The sequence below is a fragment of the Amblyomma maculatum genome, chromosome 11, assembly GCF_055883805.1.
Source record: "Amblyomma maculatum isolate TAMU_Amacu chromosome 11, ASM5588380v1, whole genome shotgun sequence".
Lineage (NCBI taxonomy): Eukaryota > Metazoa > Arthropoda > Arachnida > Ixodida > Ixodidae > Amblyomma > Amblyomma maculatum.
Window position 1 is genome coordinate 76,695,482 of NC_139354.1, and position 22,373 is coordinate 76,717,854.

Below are 22,373 nucleotides of genomic sequence, written 5' to 3' on the forward strand. Positions count from 1 at the left end.
TTAGCGAGGCACCTGCGACACCACAACACAAAGAGAGCCACAGTGAACACAAGGTGTTCAAAAGGGTTGCCCGGCGCCTGACGCTGGCGTTCATGCGGACGTTAAACATACTTTATGCGAGCCGCCACATTGTTCTCGCAACTACACATACTAAAAAACTTGTTTCAGGCTCTCAGGAGTACCACAGTTGGCACAATGTTCATTGGGTACAATACCCCATCTGGCAAGGCGCTGTCTCGTTGGGAGGAAGCCCCAGCGCCTAAGCCAGTCAAAATCTGGCACTTCATTTGGCAGCCGACAAGCTGCCCACGCTCGCCATTTTCGTACACCAGTCTCTCGTTGCTCATCAGCTGAAAGCCTGCGAACGGCTACTAATTCGCTGATGCGTATGGCTGGTAGGTCGCCTACATTACCATCTAACAGGTCTTCATCGAGAGTCGACTTTATCTCGGCAACCTCGCGGTAAAAAGGCAGAGGTTTGTCCGCCTGTGGACCGAGGTATTGTTCGGGTGTAAGCACACGACGCACCCTGTTCATACAGTGCAGGATGAGCGAGCGACCAGGGTAAGACTCGTCAGCTAATAGCCTCTCTACCAGCCTTAACGCGAGTACTCGAGCCACTGTCGGGATGCACGGAAGGCCAAGGCCTCCCCTGCTCCTCGGAAGGTGCAGGACGTGACGGGAGACTAGCGCTGTCCTGCTATCCCAAACAAAAGTCCCTATAAGAGACGCGAGTCTGTTCACCACACGGCACGGGATTGTCGCGATACCCGCCACATAAAAGGTGAAAGCGCACGCTCGTGTCTTGACGACACTAACTTTAGCATCGATAGCGAGGTTGAAACGCGCTGCGTCAGAAAGGGCGTGCGTGGCTCGCGAGAGAGCTACGTCCCATGTCCGGGGGGAGACTCCGCTTGGCTCAAACAGCATGCCAAGTACACGCACTGTGTCCACAAACGGTACGGTGGCGGCTAAAGGGCCCCTGAACAGACCGAAGCGGAGAGCGTTACTTTTCTTCGGGTTGAGCTGCGATCCTGATACAGCTGCGTATTCTGAAAAGATGTTCAAAAAAACAATGAAGCTGTCATTGTCACGCACGAAGAGTGAAATGTCGTCCGCGTATGCAGATAAAAGGACAGTCTCCTGTCCTACTGATGGAAAACCTCGAATACGCCTGTCCGCGGCGACCCTACGCAGCAGCGGATCGAGCGAAAGTATGAAGAGTACCGGTGAGAGCGGGCACCCCTGACACACTCCCCGCGTAATCGGAAAGCTGCCGGCAATTTGGCCATTCAGTACTAGTTCACCGATAGGATCTGTGTAAAGGCCGCGTAGGAGCTGAACGAATTCGTCAGGAAAACCAAATGAGTGGAGCACGGCGAACAAGTAACCACGTTCTACGCAGTCGAAGGCATTTGCCTGGTTCAAGGAAACAAAAGCTCCAGTGATCTGTTTGGCACAGGCGTATTCTAAGACGTCTCTCATCAGTGTCAACGAAGCGAACACCGATCGTCCAGGTACCGAACAGGACTGGTATGGGCTAACCAAGGCCTGAAAGTAGATTCGCACCCTACGAACCAGCAATGTGGCTACAAGTATATAGTCGGTGTTGAGAGCAATCGGTCGCCACGATGAGGGACTCGACGGCGTCATGCCCTCCTTCGGTATTAGAACGATACGGCCGACACTGAACGAGGGTGGCTTGGTGCCGCTCTCGAGGAAACAATTTACGAGCTTAAGTAAAGAAGGACCAAGGATATCAAAGAATGTAGAATAAAAACTGGTTACAAGTCCGTGAAGACCGGGAGCGGTCAACTGGTTCATGGCGCCTAAGGCACAACGCACCTCCTCCAAATTGGCCGGCTCCCTAAGTGTCGAACATGCGTCTTCTGTAAGTTGAGGAAGAGGCCCACAAAAGGAGCCGACAGCTTCTTGAAAATGCTCCTCCTAGTCGAGGCCTTGCGACGAAAAGAGTGCCGCGAAATGCTCGGTAAACGAGTTGCGGATGTCCGCGAGTTCCAACGACGTCGTACCGTCCGCAAACGTGACGCTCTCCACGCTAGTTCGCCTGTTACTGTGCTGGCCAACAGCTCGAGCGTGTCCGAGGTCCGCGGCATCCGCAAGTGGCACGTTTGATGGTCCCGCTGAGAGTGGTGCGCGTGAACTGTCTTCGAGGATGAGGTGATAACGCTCGCGCAGCGTCTCGAGATATTCGCGCATCGCAAACGTAAGCGTTTCGCCGCCCCGTACGATGCGCATACGGCGCAGAACGTCACTCAGCATGGTCGTAATGCGGGCACGCCGCGCCTTCCCCGCACACGCAAGAACATCGCGCCAGCGTGTTTTCAGCGCGTCCCAGGTAACAGGTGTTACATCACTAACTGCGACCACAGACAAGCACAACTCTCGGCGTATATATGTGAAGCACTGTTCATCGCATAGTACCGCTGCATCCATGCGCCACATCAGAGGGCTGTTTGCACGGCCCGGGGCTGCTCGCAGAGTAACCGTGACCGAGAAGTGATCACTTAGTTAAAGCCTGGTGGGAAAGGCAATACCTCGCACTGGAGCAATTAAGTCAGGTGCATGGCGGAGGGGATGTAAACTCGATCTATTCGGCTCGCGCTCTGGCCCCAGACTAGTGTTGCCTCGAAATGGTCTCTGTGAAGAGTGACCCACGCGTCTTCTAAGCGTAATGATCGCACTAGTTTTCCAAGATCTTTCGCGTGGTAATTGGAGGCGCCCTGACCAGGCCCCTTGATGTCGCGCATTGTCTAAAACACAATTGAAATCCCCGAGCAGAAGGTGGGGCACGTCGTCGAGAAAGTATGTCTCGATGGATCGAAAGAACTCGTTTGTCAGACTACGCGTGACTGGCGCGTACACGTTGACAAAACGAGTCCTGCGGCCATCCAGAAAAATGTCAACGACAATCACGCGCCCATCTATGCCATATGTACAACGAGCACACGCCCTGTATGCTGGTGAAAGAAAGATCACGCCTACGCCACAACACCGTGAGTCCGTTAACGAAAAAAAAAGCCTCAACATTAAAACGAGAACGAAAGGAAAAGACATCGGCGGGGGTGCGGAAGTTGCACTCCTGTAAAAACAAAACATCTACTCGATGCGAACGCGCAAGATGAAGCACATCCCTTTGCTTGTCAGAGTGGCGAAAGCGTTGCGCGGTAAAGGAAGCAAAACGAAAAAGAGCCATTATAAAAGGAGGAGGAACAAAGATGACTATACATGTCACAGAAACAAAGAAACGGAGAAGAACAACAGACTCACGGAAAAGTTCGTCGGGCAAAGTCTGTAAACGTGTCCGCTAATCAGCACTAGGGAGGCGCTCGGGGAGTTCAGTGCTGATTCCTGTGGGCCCGGGCCTCGACATGGTCCGTGTGGCGCGCGCGTCTGTGCAAACAAAACCACAGTCAAACACACAGGCCGCAGCGACGCAGTCGAGGCGACTATTGCTATTAGCCGGGAGCGAGAAGCAGTGGCCGCTGGGCGGCGCCGACAGAGCCGCGTCGAAGCCACCGCCAGACATGCGAAGAGGAGAAGGATGATGCGGCCGCAGTGGCCGTTGAGCCTGAGAGGCAGCACCATGATGGTTACGACTCGGCGTCCGAGAAGTCCATCTTGGAGCCGTCTGGTGCCTTCCGCACATTCTTATGCTGCGCAGATGCGTTCGAAGATGCACAGCTCTCTGTGCCGGAAAAGTGACGCTTGCCGTCGTCCGCCAATGGCGCTTTCATAGCGCGGCCCGCACTCGGGCGTTGCGGCCTCGCAGAATCGGAGCGTCTTGCCACCGCAACGCCAGACAGGGTGGCTTCCTTACTCGCGAGGACGGAACCCGCCGAGTGCATGAGGCGCGGGGCGTTCAGCCAAGCCTCCTCAGAGACACCAAACTTATTGACGAGAACAAAGTGCAGAAAATGCTGATAGATTGGCATCATTTAGCAGATACACCCATTCCGGACACTCCTCAGTACACTAGAGATTCAGCAAAATGGCAGTGCATTAGCATTTTTTTTTTCTGTTTAGGGGCTGCAAGCACTCCACAATGCCATTTACTTCTACCGAGACAACAGAATCTTTAATTTAAAATTGGGCTCAGTGTTTTCTTTAAAATTATGCCATCTACCGGAAAATGTGCCGCTTTCTAGAGATTTTAATAGTAACAAAAAATAATAATTGGTTAACAGGAAAAGAAAAGCGCAGTATCTGTCACACACTATGTGTACGCCTGAACCGGGCCGCAAGGAAAGAGAGGAAGGTGGTAATGAGAGTGAAATGAGAGAACAAGGTGCTGTAGTGATGATGGTGAAAACTGTTATTTCGTAGTGGAGGGCTCCAGAATAATTTGTAATACCTGGGGATTTTTAACGTGCACTGACATCGCACAGCACATGGACGCCTCTTCGTTTCGCCTCCATCGAAACGCAGCCACCGGCTGTTGAGATCGAACACGGGTACACCGACACAGTAGTCGAACATCTCATCCACTGCACTACTGCGGCGGAAGTAAATAAATTTATTACTATTATTATTATTTTTATAAGAAAGTAAAGGCGCTCTATCTGTTAAACACTGCAGACAAAGAGGTACACTAGGACACATAACATTGCAATAACCCTGTATTAGAGCGCAGCTCTTTGGCGCCCGTTCCTGGGTTTCGCGTCGACATCGGCCGCGTCGGCCTCGTAACCATCTCGGCCCTCCTTTCATCCTCCCAGTTCGAGCCGGCGCTTCGGCAACCGGAGCATAGCAGCGCACGTTAAAGGTCCCCAGGTGGTCGAAATACTTCGTAGCCCTCCACAATGGCTCCTCTTTCTCTCTTTCCACTTTTACTCACACCTTCCTCCCTTCCCTTATGGCGCGGTTGAGGTGTCCACAGAAAACAAGTGAGACAGTTACTGCGCCTTTCCCTTCCTATAAACCAATCAATGACACAGCTACAGAGCGAGTAGCAGGCACGTACATTTTCTTTTCCTTCTTCCTACAGCCACAACAACGCCAACAACAGAATCCACCAACTATGGAGAGGGAGAGCCCGGCCGCTCCTAAGCGATCCTAAGCGTAGCAATGCAGCTGTTGCTTTAGCAACTCAACTCGGTTTAACTGGAGCTAAACCACTGCCAATTTTTTTCTCATGCTGACGGAAACTAAAAATACGGGACTGCGCAGAAATGACAAAGCAACGTTACGGGACAACTGTCACTAATTGCCTCGTCATTGCCATTCCTACATCATCACTATCGCTGCTATTATTTTTGTTAACTGAATTCGCCCTCATTGTCATCAATATATCACCATCTATAACTGCATTGTCATTCTCACTGCCACTGTCATTATCGTTATCATTAGGTGCATTGTCATTGGCATCGCTACTATCATCCGCACGCTAGACAAGAAAACAAAAAGGTTCGGCGTGGTTTGCGCACTCTGCTAGGTATCGGAGGGATGGTGGTTCGATTCCCGGCGGAGATAGCTTTGTTTTTTCGTGCGTACATTTGGTGCGAACATTTCAGCAGCCTATGAGCCAAAAATGGCTTTCACCTTAAACGAAACGTGACCGTGCCAGGTTGGAACCCATTGCGCCCCACTCTTTTATACCTCCGAATGGAGTTACAAAACTGGCCTGGCAGTCTTGGAAACACTGTAAGGCAAATTTGTTATTTGGTTTCATGGCAGTGCTGCATGGAAAGGATAGTAACTGTTTTTGCTGCATACATATCACTCATTACTTCATAAAAAGATATCCCCTAACTATTTCCGACACCCACCAGCTTGGCAGCTACCAATTGGCCGTTTTCTTGACGCATTTGACAGACTGGCCCTGCCTATGTTAAAGAGAATACAGGCTTGTTGTCGGGCTAGTTGGTGGTCCTCTGCAGAAGCCATGGAAAAATGCGCTAAAATCCCGATATGCAAGGACACATTGTGCTCGTCCTGTTTTATGTGTCCTCCTCTTATGCGTCGTGTGTTTTAGCACATTTTCTCCATGGTTTCTGCAGAGAAGCTCAACTTACAGCAGTGAAGTCCCGTAAACTAGCAATGGTGCATCTTCCATAAGGAGGTGCCACAAATGACCGATGCGAGAAGACAAAAAGCAAACAGTTGTGTTACTCGATGTGCAAAAGGCTACACTAAATACATTTCTTGACAACGCAGTCCCTTTGGAACGATATATAACAACTTGCATATTTGTAGTATTAATTTGTAATGCATTTCATAGGGCAGATTGATCTAGGTGCTATAACACGCAGTTTGATCTGTGCCCCGTCGGGGTGGAGCAGTGGTTACGGCACTCGACTACTGTTCCCAAGGGCGCTGGATCGAATCCCGGCCTCGGCGGCCGCTTTTCGTTGGAGGTGAAAAGCAAGGAGCCCGTGTGCTGTGCGATGTCAGCGCACGGTAAAGAACCCCAGGTGGTCGAAATTTCTGTAGTCCTCCACTACGGCGTCTCTCATGACCTGAGTCGCTTTGGGACGTTAAACCACACAAATCAAACCAAACCAAGTTTGATCTGTCTGCTAACTCATCTAATCAGATATCGTTGACCTGCAAGAAGGTCCATGTGGGCCAAAAAGGAAAATGTGTGAATCACCATGGAGCAGAACACTCGCGGTCAATAAAATAAGCAGGAGGTACACATCTAGCGCAACATTATGCAGTCTACATTGTGTTTGACAGAGTGGCAGGACATTCGCCAAGCAAAAAACGCTGTCTTGCTGTGCAAGAAGTATGAACCACGGCTTTCGGCAGAAATAGATTCTGGGAAGGAGCAGAAACACTAATGCACGAGATATTTTCGAACCTTATTATATAAAAAAGAGAAGAAAATATTATGTGCGTGATACGTCAATGACCCTTTCGAAGACCGAGATGTCTTATCTTGCACGTTTTGGTTGACATTACATTGTCCCTGTTTGCTTGAATGCTATATAGTTGCAGGCTGCTCAGCAAGTAGAGCTACATGAAGTTAGCGCCTGTCCTGCGTCGTTTCTGTCTGTGTCTGTCTTTATTCGCGCTGTGATTTCCTGTTGAACCATCTAGCTCAAATCAATGTTCTTCCATGTGCGCAATTTTATTACGGGTACTCCTGTTTTTAGCTTACGTTACAATCACAAGCTGCAGTTGTCGCAGTACGTGGTTCCGTAGTTAGGACGACTCTTTCAGTTCCGGCCACCGTGGCAGCGGTATTCTCGCTTTACCATATTTACTCAATTCTAAGCCCCCCTTTTTAAGGCGAAAGCCATTACAAACTAACTGGTGTGCGCAGAAAATGTCAGTTCGCAGGGAGTGTCACATCGTTCTGGTCGAAGTATGACGTGATTGATGAGTAAAGGAATGGCTGTGTGAGGCAGAGAGTGAAAAATGTCTGTATATGCAACCTTTTGTTGATGTGGAGGGAATAATTTGAGCCAAAAAATAATTCTACTTCGAAATAGCCATGGACGTCTATATATTGTGCAGACGTGAAAATAGCCACGGACGTTGAAACTGTGCAAAATACGTCAAAATTGTGCACAAAACGTGTAAAAACTTTGCAAGGCTTTATCGTCAGGCCTGGTTCTTGTGTTACTACATCGAAAAGTCTGTCAAAGAGGAAAAAATAGTAAAAGAGAAAACAATTCAAAACCAATAAATAGTAGACCGAACCACCGACTTTCAAAGATCGGTATATGTATCCGCAAAACGTGAAAATCACTGCGCCAATTCCTTTCCTCAAAAAACAACCTTTCCTACTGTAACACTGCTGCTACCATGTCTCCCTATAGTCGCTTATAGCGTCGGCGAGAACAAGCACACGGTGGCTTCGATTGGAAATTGTAAGCTGCAGTGTTGGGCACAAATGTGATCTACTACAGATCACATTGTGTCACAGCGACACACAGTGTGGTCGGTACCCACCGACACCTGTACTCTTACTGATAAAAAAGCACAGCTGCTGACAAACGCTACTTCTATCACGCACGCGACCAATATACTGGGTGCCATAGTGTTTACAACATGAGACCGGTAGTTAATGCATCGTAAGGATAGTATCGCCCTAAACTGATGCACTAGACATGAGATATTGCCCCGAACCATTCAAAACTTTCTCACTTTTCAACAGCCACTAGCATCACTTAGCGCACAGAAAGATTTTGCACTCTGTCCATACTCGTTGTAGAGAGACACGGTATTACTTTGTTATGCAAGATGCGCATATATGTACCGCGAATGATCCCAGCCACACACGCCTGTTTCTGCAATGTTCCCGGTTGTGCTAGTCACATTTGGCGTCTTTATCTAGATGTTCTTGTGGTGACTTTCAATTGAGATTGAATGCACATGGTAACAGCGCAAAAGACAGGAACAAAAACGACAGATACTACGAATGCGTTCGTGATGTCCGTCTCTCTTTTGTCCTTGTCTTTTGCGCTACCATGTGCATTGAATCTAAAGATCACCAACTAGCCCAGTTGTCCGCTTTAAATTGAGCCCTGACAAAGTGCACCGGACATTCTAATCCGACAACTACCGAGCAGTGTTTTTGTTAATGCCGTTTGTGGGCGCAAGTCGGCCCAATAAGGAGTTTATGCCAGTGAATTTCAAGTCATCTTTATTGTACTTAAAGCCTTGTCACTACCTTAATTGTGACAATATGCACAGCAACGTCCGGCAGACCAGCGAATCACTTCTCGCTGTACACATCGTGTACTTACCTACTATTCTAGTGCATACGCATCACCTTTGCATAATTTAAGCGGCATAACAAGTGTGAACCTACTATTCTTGTGCATACGCATCACCTTTGTATAATTTAAGTGGCAAAACAAGTGAATTACTTAATTGGCCTGACTTTTTATCAGAAATGTATGACAACCTATTCTTTTCAGGTATTTATAAACTTCCCGACCTGGACGGTAATTAGCAAAGAAGAAGACTGCAGAAAGAGCTCACAGCTTGACATCATTTGCCCAGATATACCCATTTCAAACACTCCTTAGCGTACTAGAGACACAGCAAAATGAGAGTGCATTAGCATTTCTCTTTTGCCTAGATGCTGAAAGTATTCCACAATATCATTTACTTCTACAGAGACAGCAGAATCTTTAATTTGGCAATAAAACGATCATCAGCGTTTTCCTTACAATTATGCCCTCTACCGGAAAATGTGCTGCTTTCTGGTCATCTCGAAAGTAAAACATTACGAGGGACTTTAGCGACTAAAGTAGTGAAAGGCGAAAGCCTGAGTGCCGCATTCTGCTACGCAACCCGGGGCCCGACCCGGGACACACTTTGTCCACGACAGCATGAGATGGTGAGGGAGAGAAAGACAAAGGGTGGCAGTTCCTGGCCCTACGGGGTTGGGACGATAGGTGAATGCCGCTTGCGGCGGGGGCTAGCCAGCCACCGAATTTTGTCTGTTGTAGGCCGTCATTGCACCCGCCACTGCTTCGGTGGTGGACGACGGCCATTGTTGCGGCGCGCGTCTTTCTCTCCCTCTTCTTTTATGCGAAGCATACTAGCCGCACTACCGAGCTCTTCCTTGCTGTGCCGCGCGCGGCCGCGTAGCTACCACTTGACCTACATCGGCGCACCACGTGATATGACGTCACAACAGCTGTGAAAGCTGGGGCTCGTTGAGGCCTTTGCATCACATTCTATCCCATCAATGAACGTCATGACAAGCGGATGAGCGATAAAGGATCAGCCACTGAATCTGCGCGTACAGGCTTGGGTAAAAGGGCGAGATGACATCATGTGACTCGACACAGGTTCACGCTCGCACCTTCATTTGCTCGTACTTTATCGCCATCCGCCTGTCGTGACGTAGGCTGCTGGAGTGCGCAGGCCTTGTCTTCTAGGTGGTCGTGCGCTCGCTTGCGGATGCGCAGCCTCCGCCGGCGGCCTAACTCCCGCTCCTACCGCTAGGAGATACTGACGTCACGCAATTGTATAAAAGGCGACGCACTCGTTGAGTCAGTTGAGCAGCGAGATGTCGGCCAGGGAGAGGGCGGCTCGCCAGACCGCAAAGCGCAAGTTACAAACAGCAACGGAAACGGGAGAAGAACGAGAAGTACGGCTTGCCAAGCGACGTGCACAGTATGCAGCTAGACGGCAGCGTTCGACAACCGATGCCGAGGTGAAGGATGAAGCTTCGAGTACTACTCGGTTCGAGCGGCGAAATGCTACCAAACGGAAAATGCGTGCTTAAGAAACTCCTGAACAGCGGGAACAGAGCCTTGTAAAGGAGCGTGTTTACCGGAAGAAGCAAAGTGAGAAACCAAAGGAGCAGCGCGCCGAAGAAATGCTAGTATGCTTCGCATCCTAGGCTTAACCATAAGCTAAGCCAGACCAATTTTTTTCCTTTCTTCTCTATTTTTTCTTCTCTCCGCACGAGGTGGCTCAGCTACAGAGCCTGTAGCAGGCCCCTGCACTGGCGGCGGCTTCCGCTGCCCAGGTCGTAAGCCGCTGTTGAATATGCGGCTCCGAGCTGGCCAAAGCAGCCTCCCACAGCTGCGGGCTGTTTATTTGCCAGGAGACAGGGGGAAAGTGCGCCGAACAAGAGTAAAGAATGTGAGCATAGCCTGCTCGGGGAGAGCTGCAAAGCGTGCATTGGGGCGAGAAGGCACCGGGGTGAATAAGGGCAAGGCGTGCAAGGGAGAAGAAAGTGTGGGCCTGAAAACGGCGCCATGTATTCTATTCGGTTTTAGATAGGGACTTGTGAGAGGGATGGAGGGATAATCGGGAGTTGCAGTAGTGGAGGGTGATGTCATGGAAAGGTGAGGAGGGAGTCACGCATGTCCATCCCGGGGTGTAGGGGGCGAGCTCGGTGGGTCATCTCGCGAGCGATAGAATTTGCCGCCTCATTTCCAGGGTGCCCCGCGTGAGCCGGAACCCAGAAGAGTTGGATAGGACGGGAAGGGGGTGGGGGGAGTAGTGCTTAAGGATATTGAGCGCAGTGGAAGAGATTCTACCCTTTTCAAATTTCTACAGCCGCAACGACAGCATGATCCATTAAAGACTTTCGCCTTAATAATAAATAATTGGTCCACAGGAAGAGAAAGGCGCAGTGTCTGTCGAACATTCCGTGGACACCTGAACGGAGCCGCCAGGAAAGCATAAGGAAAAGAAGGTTGGTTGGTTGGTTGGAAGGTGGGAGTGAAAGAAGAGAGAGAGTTAACTTTAGTAGTAGTAGTAGTAGTAATAACTTTATTAAAACAGAGTAGTTTGGGGCATGCATGCCTCTGGGCCCCCGCACGGCCCCACTACACTCAAACGTTAATGTTCCTATGGTTCATGACGTCGGCAGCCCAGTCTGTGGCGAAACTTTATTTATATAAATTACGCGGGTGGTTCACCCAGGTCTGGGAAGCCATTGGCGAATACGACCCTCCAGGCCTGACCGATCAGCTGGCGCTGAATGGGGAGCTGTGTGTGAGCCACCTTCACCTCCCACTGCTCATGGCTAATTTTCTGTAAACCGTATTATTTAAGTTGTTCGGGGCAGTTCCAAACCATGTGGAGGAGTAACATCTCTCCGCAGGCTGGACATGCATTTATGAGGTATTGCGCGGGCCAAATTTTATTGTGTCGGGTTGGGTTTGGTAGTATGCGGGCTGGCATGTTTCGCCATATACTGGCTTCCTGACCAGTGAGGTCTTTATGGGAATCTGCGTATGTTCTGCGATAAAGTTGATGGTAGTTTATTATTTCGCTGTATGTTAGTGAAGATGAAGGTTCGGAGGTGGACGGCGATGGGGCTGTGTGTGTGTGTGTGTGTGTGTGTGTGTGTGTGTGTGTGTGTGTGTGTGTGTGTGTGTGTGTGTGTGTGTGTGTGTGTGTGTGTGTGTGTGTGTGTGTGTGTGTGTGTGTGTGTGTGTGTGTGTGTGTGTGTGTGTGTGTGTGTGTGTGTGTGTGTGTGTGTGTGTGTGTGTGTGTGTGTGTGTGTGTGTGTGTGTGTGTGTGTGTGTGTGTGTGTGTGTGTGTGTGTGTGTGTGTGTGTGTGTGTGTGTGTGTGTGTGTGTGAAAATCTTTATTTCAGGAAGGAAGCTTGAGGTAGCCAGGGCAACCTCTCGCAATCACTAGGTGAGCTCCTCATTACAGGAGCCCATTGGCGACCGCCGCGGCTCGGGCTCGGTGGGCCAGGGCTCTCTGGCTTGCCAGGTCGGAGCAGCCGAGCAGGGCTGCCTCCCAGTCCTCCCTGGTGGGGTTGGGTTTGGGGGCGAGGTTCGGGATTGACTGGCATGCCCATACCATGTGGAAGGTGTCCAAAGACTTCTCCGCACAGTGCGGGCATTTTCCTGTACAGGCAGGATCAAAGTGTTTTAAAACTGCCGGGCACAGCAGCGTTTTGGTGTAAGGCGGAGGAGTGTGCGTTCCTCCGCCTTTGTAGAGCCCTTACAAGACTTGGGATAAATTGGTCAGCGCACGTTAAAGATCCCAGGTGGTCGAAATTACTCCGCAGCCCTCCACTACGGCTCCTCCATCTCTCTATCCACTTTCACTCCCACCTTCATCCCTTCCCTTACAGCGCGGTTGCGGTGTCCACAGAAAACAAGTGAGACAGTTGCCGCGCCTTTCTCTTCGTATAAATAAATCAGCTTTTTAATCAGTTTGGGATAAATTGCATGTCCGAATTGAAATAATTCAGTAATTTCTCGAAAAGTGAGGGCCGGATTGGGTTCGGGATCCGTATCAAAAGGGTCTGAAAGCATTGCCCGGAGAGTGAGCGCGCGGGCGGCGGCGTCTGCTGTTTCATTGCCTTCGAGGCCCATGTGAGTTGGAGCCCATGCAGTCGTTCGAGACGCGGGGGCCCCGAGGTAATCACTGTTTTGAAGGATGCGGTGCGCAAAGAGAGGAATCTACCTCTGTTTATTATTTCTGCAGGCCCCTTTCCACTCGGTGATGACGACTCGTGTAGTCCTGGTCTGCGGCGGCCAACGCGATGGCAACTTCTTCCGCATGCGTTATGTCCTGGCTCGGACCGTTAGGCCATTCACCACGAATTTTTATTGCGAAAGCAATACTGCTAGCACTTTTCTGCCGTCGGTGGAGTTCGTTCCTTCGCTCCGGCGCACCACGTGACAGCGTGACGTCACGACCAGAGGAGAGTTTCACACCCAGATAGATGAGAAAAAAAATGATAAATGTAAAGCCTGCGAAGCGAGGGGGACCCTCGACTATATACTTTGGGAATGCCTTAAGTCTCCGGGCGCTAGGGACAACATTAAAAGTAGAGAAGCCTGGGTAACCCTGCTGCGACGCGACGTCCCCGCTGACCAGCAAAAAGCCGTCCGCCTGGCGGCTGAGGCCGCCAATAACCAATGTATATTCGCCAGTCCTTAGTCTCGGAGGTTCCAGCCCCCGTTCCTAAAGCCTGCGTGCCAGGAGCGGGGAGTAGAGGGCCTCCTAAATCGGTGGGAATTAAAGTTTTAATCAATCATCAGTCAATCAGAGCAGGGGCCCCAACTCGTCTCTTCGGCCGTAGTCATTCCTTCGCTCGGCGCGGCGGCTACCACGTGACAGCGTGACGTCAGGACCAGAGGAGAGGAGGGGCCCTAACTCGTCTCTTCGGCCATAGTCGTTCCTTTGCTCGGCGCGGCGGCTACCACGTGACGGCCTCCTCGGCCCGCCGCGTGAGGGCGCTCGCTCCGCTTAGTCATGTCTGAGGAGTTGTACAAGGCGTCGCTGGAGCGACGTGCTGCACGCAAACGCCGGCGCCATGCCGAGGAGACAGATGAACGAAGGCAAGAGCGGTTGGCTAAGACTATGGTACTCCCCTGATGGGGCTGGGGCAGGTAGGTCACCGCCGCTTGCGGTGGTGGTAGTAAGAACATTTATTTACACAAGGGCCAGGAGGTATGTTTGGATCGGCCCATAAGGGACCGATCCTTACAAGCACTAGGTGGAGGTCCCTAGTTGGGGACCCCAGTGGCGGTTGCCGCCGCTCGGGCGCGTCCGACTAAGGCTTGTTGGGCCTGTAAGTCGTGGCAGCCGAGCAGGACCGCCTCCCAGTTCTCCCGGGTTGGGTTGGGGATGGGGGGAATAGCCGGGTTGGAGGGGCAGGCCCACACCATGTGATAGGTGTCAGAAGACACCGCTCCACAGTGTGTGCAGCTGCCACTGAAGGAGGGGTCAAAATGTTTTAGGGCTGCCGGGCACAGCAATGTATTGGTGAAAAGGCGAAGAAGCCGCTCATCCGCCTTTTTGAGACCTTTACATGGGCTGGGATAAAGGCGATGACAATTTTGACAGTACGTCGTGATATCTTTGAAGGTGTAGGCCGGATTAAAATCGGGTTCCTGATCGGGTAGGGAGGAGAAAACAGCCCGGTGAGAGAGAGCGCGGGCGGCTGCGTCTGCTGCCTCGTTTCCTGCCAAACCCTGATGAGCAGGGGCCCATATAAGGTAGCGGTGTGCGGGGTCCGTATGCCGTATGCAGTTTAAGTAAATTTTATAGGCTAGTAAGGGAGTCCAGCCTTGTCTGACGTTCCGACAGGCTCCTCGCGAGTCGATAATTATGTATTTTGAGTCGGAATGAGACGCCGCGAGAGCAATCGCCACCTCTTCTGCGTGTGTTGTACTTTGAGCTTTGCTGTTGTGAACTACAGCGGCCGTGTACCATCCCCCGTGGTGAGGGCCGGAGGCGTCCACGTAGTATACACCTGTTTTGTTGCCATAATGTCGGGCTAGGGCTTCCGCTCATGCCAAGCGCCGACCATTATGATCTTCGTGTGACATATTCGCTGGCAGAGGTCGCACGCAGAGGGCGCGTCTCCACAATTCTGGGATGCGAAACCTGTCTTCCATGAGTGTGGTGTGTTGGATATGGAGTCGAGCAAGAAGGCGGCGACCCGACTCCGTTTGCGACAAACGCGTGTACTGATTTGTAAGGTGCGCCTCCCGGAGCTCCCGAAAAGTATTCACCACCCCAAGGGCCATAAGACGGCTGTTTGAAGTAGTGATGGGGAGGTCCAGGGCACGCTTGACAATTTTGCGAAGGATAACCTCAAGGGCATCCTCCTCTTGTTTCCATAGGTGGAGATAAGGTGTCGAATATAGAATCCGACTGGTCACGAAGGCGTTTGCCAGCCGCAAGGCATCCTTACTTCGCAACCCCCCGCGTTTGTTTGAAACCCGGCGGACCATGCGGCCCACCTGATCCCCCACCTTACGGAGTTTGGCCAATGTAGTGTCTGACCGTCTGTGTTTGCGGCGGGGGCTAGCCTGCCACCGAATTTTTATCTGTTGTAGGCCGTCATTGCACCCGCCACCGCTTCGGTGGTTGGCGACGGCGGTTGTTGCGGCGCGCGTCTTTCTTTCCCTCTTCGTTTTCTTTCTTCTCTGTTTTCTCTTTCTATAAATCAATCGCCAATCTGTCTGCACGAGGCAGCGGAGGTGGCTCAGCAACAGAGCCAGTAGCAGGCCCGTGCATTTTTTTTCCTTCTTCCTTCAGCCACAACAACAACAACGGTTGGCTAAGCAACGCGCCTATGCCGCAGAATGGCAAGCCCGGCGGCGTTCTGTAAGTTCAGTGAGCGAGGGTATTTTCATGGACTCTGAATGCCGAATAATCGTCTATGAGTAGTGCAAAGCGAGATTACTACCCAATGGGGTAGCAGTCTAGACTTGGTGATGTATAGACATTCGAACGACTATGCAATTACCAGTGTTAAGACCAAGAGTCACTACTTTACGGACCACCAAAGCGTGTTCATTGGAATAAACAAACAGTAGAAACCATGTTGTGTCCAGTGTAAATCCTTTAGTTGCACAAAAGGTGAAGCCATGCCGAACCACCAGCAGAGCCAAGCGCAGCCAGGGAGGTATTGCTTTCGCAATCACTCAGGCCTAATCAGAGCTAAGCCACAGCTAACTTTTGACGGAGGACTGCGGCAGTGTACCACCCCCCATGGTGAGGGCCGGAGGCGTCCACGAAGAAGATTACGTGTTTGTTCCCATAGTGACGGGCCAGTGCCTCCTCCCGCGCAAGGCGCCTGCCACTTTGGTCGTCCTGTGTCATGTTGGCCGGAAGAGGGCGTACGTGCAGGGCGTATCTCCAGATTTCAGGAATGCGTACGCGCTCTTCCGTAAGTGTTGGGTGGTGGATGTGTAGTCGGGCTAATAGGCGGCGTCCCGACGGCGTTTTTGAAAGCCTTGTGTATTGATTGGTCAAGTGCGCCTCCCGGCGCTCCGAGAATGTGCTAACCATCCCGAGACCCATGAGATGCTGGTTGGATGTGTTGATCGGAAGATCGAGGGCACGCTTGCACATCTTTCTGAGAATCACTTCGAGGGCGTTCTCGTAAGCATCCACGATCTCCGTCGCTTGCTGCAGGTTAGCCTCAATGTCCAGGAGTTTCATCATGGCCAGATTAAAAAGTAATGGCGAGAGGACCGCAACCTGTGGGTTTCCTCTCGTTCCCAGTTTATATGGGCCGTGTTCTTCGTCTTGTATTCGGATGGCAGATAGTCAATCTGAGATTGGGTTGGTAAAACGTTTATTGGGGGCCTGCAGTAGAGCGCGCTCGCGCGCGCGCGCTCCGAATGGGGCCTACGTCGTCCTCTGGGCACCAGCCGCGTGGCCTGGGTCCCCGCTCGCCGTGGCCGGCTCGCTGGTTCCCTGCCGGGCCAGCGCCTTGATGACCTGCTGGACGGCCCAGAGTTGCTCCTCTTGATTGTCGCTCCCTGCGGCTGCTTCCAGTCGCGGCGGGATCCTCCCAGACTTAGCTTCTGCCTGATACTTGGTACAATTCCACAGCAGGTGTGCGAAGCCGGCCGTCTCCGTTCGGCATACTCTGCATTTGTCTGTCGGGTGCGTCTCGGGATACATTCTATGCATCAGCGACGGACTGGGGAGTGAGCCCGTCTGTAGCTGTCTGAATACAACGGCTTGCTATCGACTGAGCCCCGAGCGAGGGGGTGGAAGAGTTCTGCGAGCTAGGCGGAACGCCTTGGTTATTTCGTTGTAGTCGGTCATTCGGTCCTTGGTGCTGAACCACAGCGGCCAGTAGACCGAGGCGCGGTCCGTTAGCGCGCGCTCCTCGGCGTGTGCCGTCTCGTTGTGGTTGGTGTTGCGGTCTTATGCCTCGCCCGCGTGCGCCGGGAACCACTTGATTCTCACTTGTCTGCTGCCATCGTCGTTCTTGGTTGCCTGCAGTATGCGCACCGCTTCCTTCGCTACCCTGCCTTTGGCGTAATTTCTCACCGCCTGCCTCGAGTCGCATAGCACTGTGTGGCAGTCGCGGTCGGCGATGGCCAGGGCGATGGCCACCTCTTCCGCTTGCTCTGCCTTGGTGCATCTAGTGCTGGCGGTCGCGCGAACGGTGCCGCGGTCGCGTCGACGACGACCGTCGTGAAGCCGTGTATCTTGGCATACTCAGCCGCGTCAACGTAGCGTGCGTGTGTGTCGGCCGCGTGCTGGTCTATCAGCGCCTTGGCTCTCGCTGCTCTCCTCCCTTTGTTATACTCCTGGTGCATGTTCTTCGGTACCGAGTCCACTCTGATGTTGCGCCATATCTCATCGGGGACGGGGAGCTGCGTCTGCTCCCTGCTTTGATATCCAATTCCCAGGTTGTCCAGGATTTTCCGACCGGCCTTGGTCGAAGAGAGTCTTTCGAGCTGTGCGGCACGTTGGGCCTCCGCTATCTCCTCCAGCGTGTTGTGCACCCCTAGCTGCAGGAGGCGTTTGGTGCCCGTTGTTTCGAACAGTCCCAGTGCCGTCTTGTAGGCTCTGCGGATGAGTATATCTATCTTGTTTCTCTCGCTCTTGTTCCACTTGTGGTAGGCCGCCACGTACGCTACGTGACATATGACGAACGAGTGAATCAGTCTGATCAGGCTCTCTTCCCTCATTCCACTTTTCTTGTTCGTGACTCGTTTGAGTAGTCTCGTGGCGTTCGCCGCTTTCGCAATGAGCCGGGTGACGGTCTCGCCGTTTCTGCCTTGCGTCTCGATCGTCATCCCCAACACTCTGATCTTGTTGACTCTTGGGATCGCGTTTCCCTCTCTGGTCTTGACTTTGATTGCCTCGTACTCTCTCGGGCTGCTCTTGGGTTTGCGGTGCTTGACGGGCGGGTAGACGAAGAGCTCCGACTTGCTCGGCGAGCATCTGAGCCCCGTTCCGTCGAGTTGGTCTTCGATCGCATCAACGGCCGCCTGTAGGGTGGATTCGATGTGGGCATCGCTGCCCCCTTCCACCCACAGCGTTATGTCGTCCGCGTATATCGTATGTCGGACTTCCTTGATGTTCCTGAGCCTTTCGGCCACTCCTATCATCACGAGATTGAAAAGCACCGGCGAGATGACCGATCCCTGAGGTGTGCCTGTGCTTCCCAGCTTCTCCTGTGCTTGGAGGTCCCCCGCTCTGAGCTCGGCCGTTCTGTCCGTAAGGAAGTCTTTGATGTAATTGTATGATCTCTCTCCCATATTGAGTTTCGAGACTTGGGATAGGATCGCTGAGTGCTTCACCTTATCGAAGGCACTCTGCAGGTCGAGTCCCAGTACTGCTTTGTTGTCGCCAGTGTTACCGTCGATGATCTGGTACTTGAGTTGTATCATGGCGTCTTGGGTACTTAGATGCTGCCTGAAGCCAATGATCGTTTCCGGGTAGAGATCTTCTTTCTCGAGGTATTCTTGCCACCTGTTGAGCAGGACGTGCTCCAACACCTTGCCCACGCAAGATGTGAGCGATATGGGTCGGAGGTTATCCGTGTAGGATGGCTTGCCCGGCTTGGGGATCAGGATGATCTTGGCCTTCTTCCACTGCGTCGGCAGCGTTCCCGTTTTCCAGCATTTGTTGTAATAGCTCGTGAGGCTTTCTATGGATTTGTGGTCGAGGTTCTTAAGCGCCTTGTTGGTGATGCGGTCCAGCCCGGCCACCGACCTGCTGTTGAGGTCCTGCAGTGCCGTGCGAACTTCTACGTCGATATCTCTGCCGAGACGGGCGTTGGGCAGGCCCCCGTACGGCCCATGGCAATCGTGGGCGTAGTCGGCAGGTATCTGTCGCTGATGCGTTTCGTCACCTTATCGGCGCCGTGTTTAGTGACTTCTCGATGGATGAGTTTCGCCAGTCGGTCCCTTTGGTGTGACTTAGTCTTGGTTTAGTCGAGCAGATGCTTCAGCAAGTTGCATGTTTTCCCGTTGTGCATCTGGCCGTCGGCAGCGTTGCACATCTCGTTCCACTGTTGCGCACATAGCATGCGACAGTGGTCCTCGATTGCTCTGTTGAGTTATGAGTGTTATGTCCGCAGTTCGTCTGGGAGAGATGTTGCCGGATGATTTAGTGTGTGACATTTTCGAAAGCCCCTTTGAAGTCAACAGCGAGTAGCTTTATCCTGTCAGCCGCCTCATTACCCTCTATGCCTTCGCGTGTAGGGATCCACAGAATACCGTGGAGGGTGTACGTACCAGGAGTGCCATTTCTCACGATGTGAGCGGCGCTAGGCAGAGTTCCCCATTGGGGTACACCTCGCAGGCTTGCTGCGAGTCGCTCAAGAATGTATTCATTTGCTCGGTGGTGTGAGCGTACTTGATGGCAAGCGCGACTGGGACTTCCTCGGCGTCCGCTATGCTTCGGCTTGGACCGTGGCACTGGCTATAGGTGCCGTAGTGGGGAGCTGAAGTTCATCGCGCTATAACGGTTTTCGCCTCCGCACTTAAGTGTTTCAAAGTGGCCCCTGTCAATCTTCTCTGCTCTCACTGCGTTTCGATGGAAGTGAAACAGAGCGGTGTCCGTGCGCGTTGAAGATATCCCTAGGTGGTTGAAATCAGATACTGCGCCTTTCCATTCCTGTGAACCAATTATGAAAGGCACGCCTCAGAGCTCAAGTGGAAAACATGACCACACATGGTGACCACTGCTAATTATTCATGAACAATGCTAGCGCCCACACCGAACTGCAGGGTAACATGTGCAGTAACCGAGAATGCACACACTCACAAAGAAAAGCATCATATTTTGATGCAGTTTGTACTCTTTAGCCCTCCAACGTGGCTCCTCTTTCTAACCGCCTTAACTGCCCCCTTCCTTTCCTGAAGTTGCGCTTCGGGTATCCACGGAGAAAGTTTTACATATTGATTGGCCAGAAACTTTATTGCCACCGATATAGGAGGTTCCCCTCCTACGCAGATCCGAATGAGGTGCTGGGGCTCCGCAACTATAAAGCGCCTCAGCCACCAGGCAGATGACTTCTTTTTGTATCTCAAGGTTTTCGCTTCATAGGAGGGACTCGCAAGCTTCCGTGTCTTGAATGTTGGCCATTTCGCCCAGGTGAAAAATATATAAAACAATAAATATAGGGGCATTGAGCGGTTATATGGTCTAGTTACGGAGGGCCTAGTGGTCCTCTCTGTCCGCAGTATTTACAGATACAGCGCCTTTCCTATAAAAATAAATTTATATACTTTCGCCGTGGTAGTGCAGTGGTTAAGATGATCGACAACTGTGTCGGCATACCTGTGTTCGATCCAAATAGCCAGCAGCTGCGTTTCGATGGAGGCGATAAATGTAGAGCTGTCCGTGTGCTGTGCGATGTCAGTGCATGTTAAAGATCCTCAGGTTAAAGTGTACTAGTACACTTTAGCCTGGTGGCCGAAATTACTCCAGAGCCCTCTTACTACGGCACACCTTTCTTACTATCCTCTTTCACTCCCACCTTCCTCCCTTTCCTTATGGCGAGGTGCAGGTTACTGTCCCGGAGTACCCGGGTTCGAACCCGAAGAGGCGTCCGTGTGCTGTGCGATGTCAGCGCACGTTAAAGATCCCCAGGTGGTCGAAATTACTCTGTAGCCCTTTACTACGGCTCCTCTTTCTCTTTCCACTTTCACTCCCACCTTCCTCCCTTCCCTTACGGCGCGGTTGCGGTGTCCACAGAAATCAAGTGAGACAGTTACCGCGCCTTTTTCTTTCTATAAATAAATCAGTTGTCCACAGAAACAAGTGTGACAGATAGCGCGCATTTCCTTTCATGTAAACCAATTATTTTTAATATTTTTTTTAGAAACCCTTTTAACTTTGATGCGTTCAACAGAACGCTGGTGTCTTTGGGACAACGCTAGATCGACCGAAGCCAGTTTTCGCGCCACATTCGAATTAGCAGCGTTGAACCACTCTAATTTTTGGTGCTCCAGCGCCGTATTATCGCAAAAACCATCTGAAGCTGATTTGTCCTTTGGCCTTTCCGTGCAACATACCAGAACCAGCTTCTGCTAGTTCTATTAACGTTTCCGTGGTAACGTTACTAGAACCAGCTTCAGTTTAAAAACTCCAGAACGCCGCGCGGCGAGTGGCGCTACAGTCGAACCAGTCTTCCTCGCGCTGGCGCTCCGGCGGCTGCAGGCGTTTCCGCAGCGCGCGCGCGTGCTCAAAGCGCTGGCTTTTACGCCGTGGAACCCTAGCGGCAACGTAAAGAATTTAGTATTCATATCTCCTTTATTTGTTGCATAATTTGCTGTTAAGAAATTTCATTCATGTTGGCGGCCTGGTGCGCAAAGTTGCCACTGCATATGAAAACGGTGGCGGGAAGGATAGGAAACGAGCCATTTTATCCCTGCCTACGAGAAAAAACGTGCGGGTGTCCGTGCGTAAGAGGAGTCCTTTCTGTGCTTGAAGGTTCCTCCCTCTCCATGTTACTATGCACACTAAATCAATGAAAGACTAAACTGCGCGCTCAAAGACCCTTTCCGCACTGACCGGGCCCGTTACTTTCCGAAAATTCTTTAAAAAAGGCAGAGCGCGGTGAACACCTTGAAGGGAAAAAAAGATGTACACAGCGCGCTCGTCCACATTTGACCACGCTTCCATCGCGCTGCTAGTTGCCGCGATTTCTGTGTACAGCGCAATGCAACAACTTGCCTGGCAGCGTGTGTAGTGCAATTATCGATTGAGACCACTCATTAACCTCTACCACTTCTCATTTACAACTGCTGCGGACTTTTACATTTTTGCCAGTAGTTACTTATTTAACTTATTGGCCTAATTATTTTTTTCAGACACAACATTACGTCACCCTCTATCGATTGACACCTCATTAACCTCTACCACTTCTCAATTACTCACAACTGCTGCGGACACGACTCTGCTGACGCGGCCTGCGGACGCGGCTTGCGGGCCTGCGGATGCGGTCTGTGGACAGAAATCTGTGAACATAGCGAAGTGATGCTCTGGCAATAAAAGTAGTTCCCCATATCGACAAGACCTAACCAAGTATCACATCAATCCGAATATTGGCCAATTCTGTAAATTTAAAAATGTAATGCCATACACGGGCAGTCAATGGGATGGTTTGAGCGGTGCCGCTAGAGCCAGGTGCAAGTCTGCCACATAGCTTTAGGTGCAGAAACTGAGATGCAAGTGACACTTCGCGGTCATAG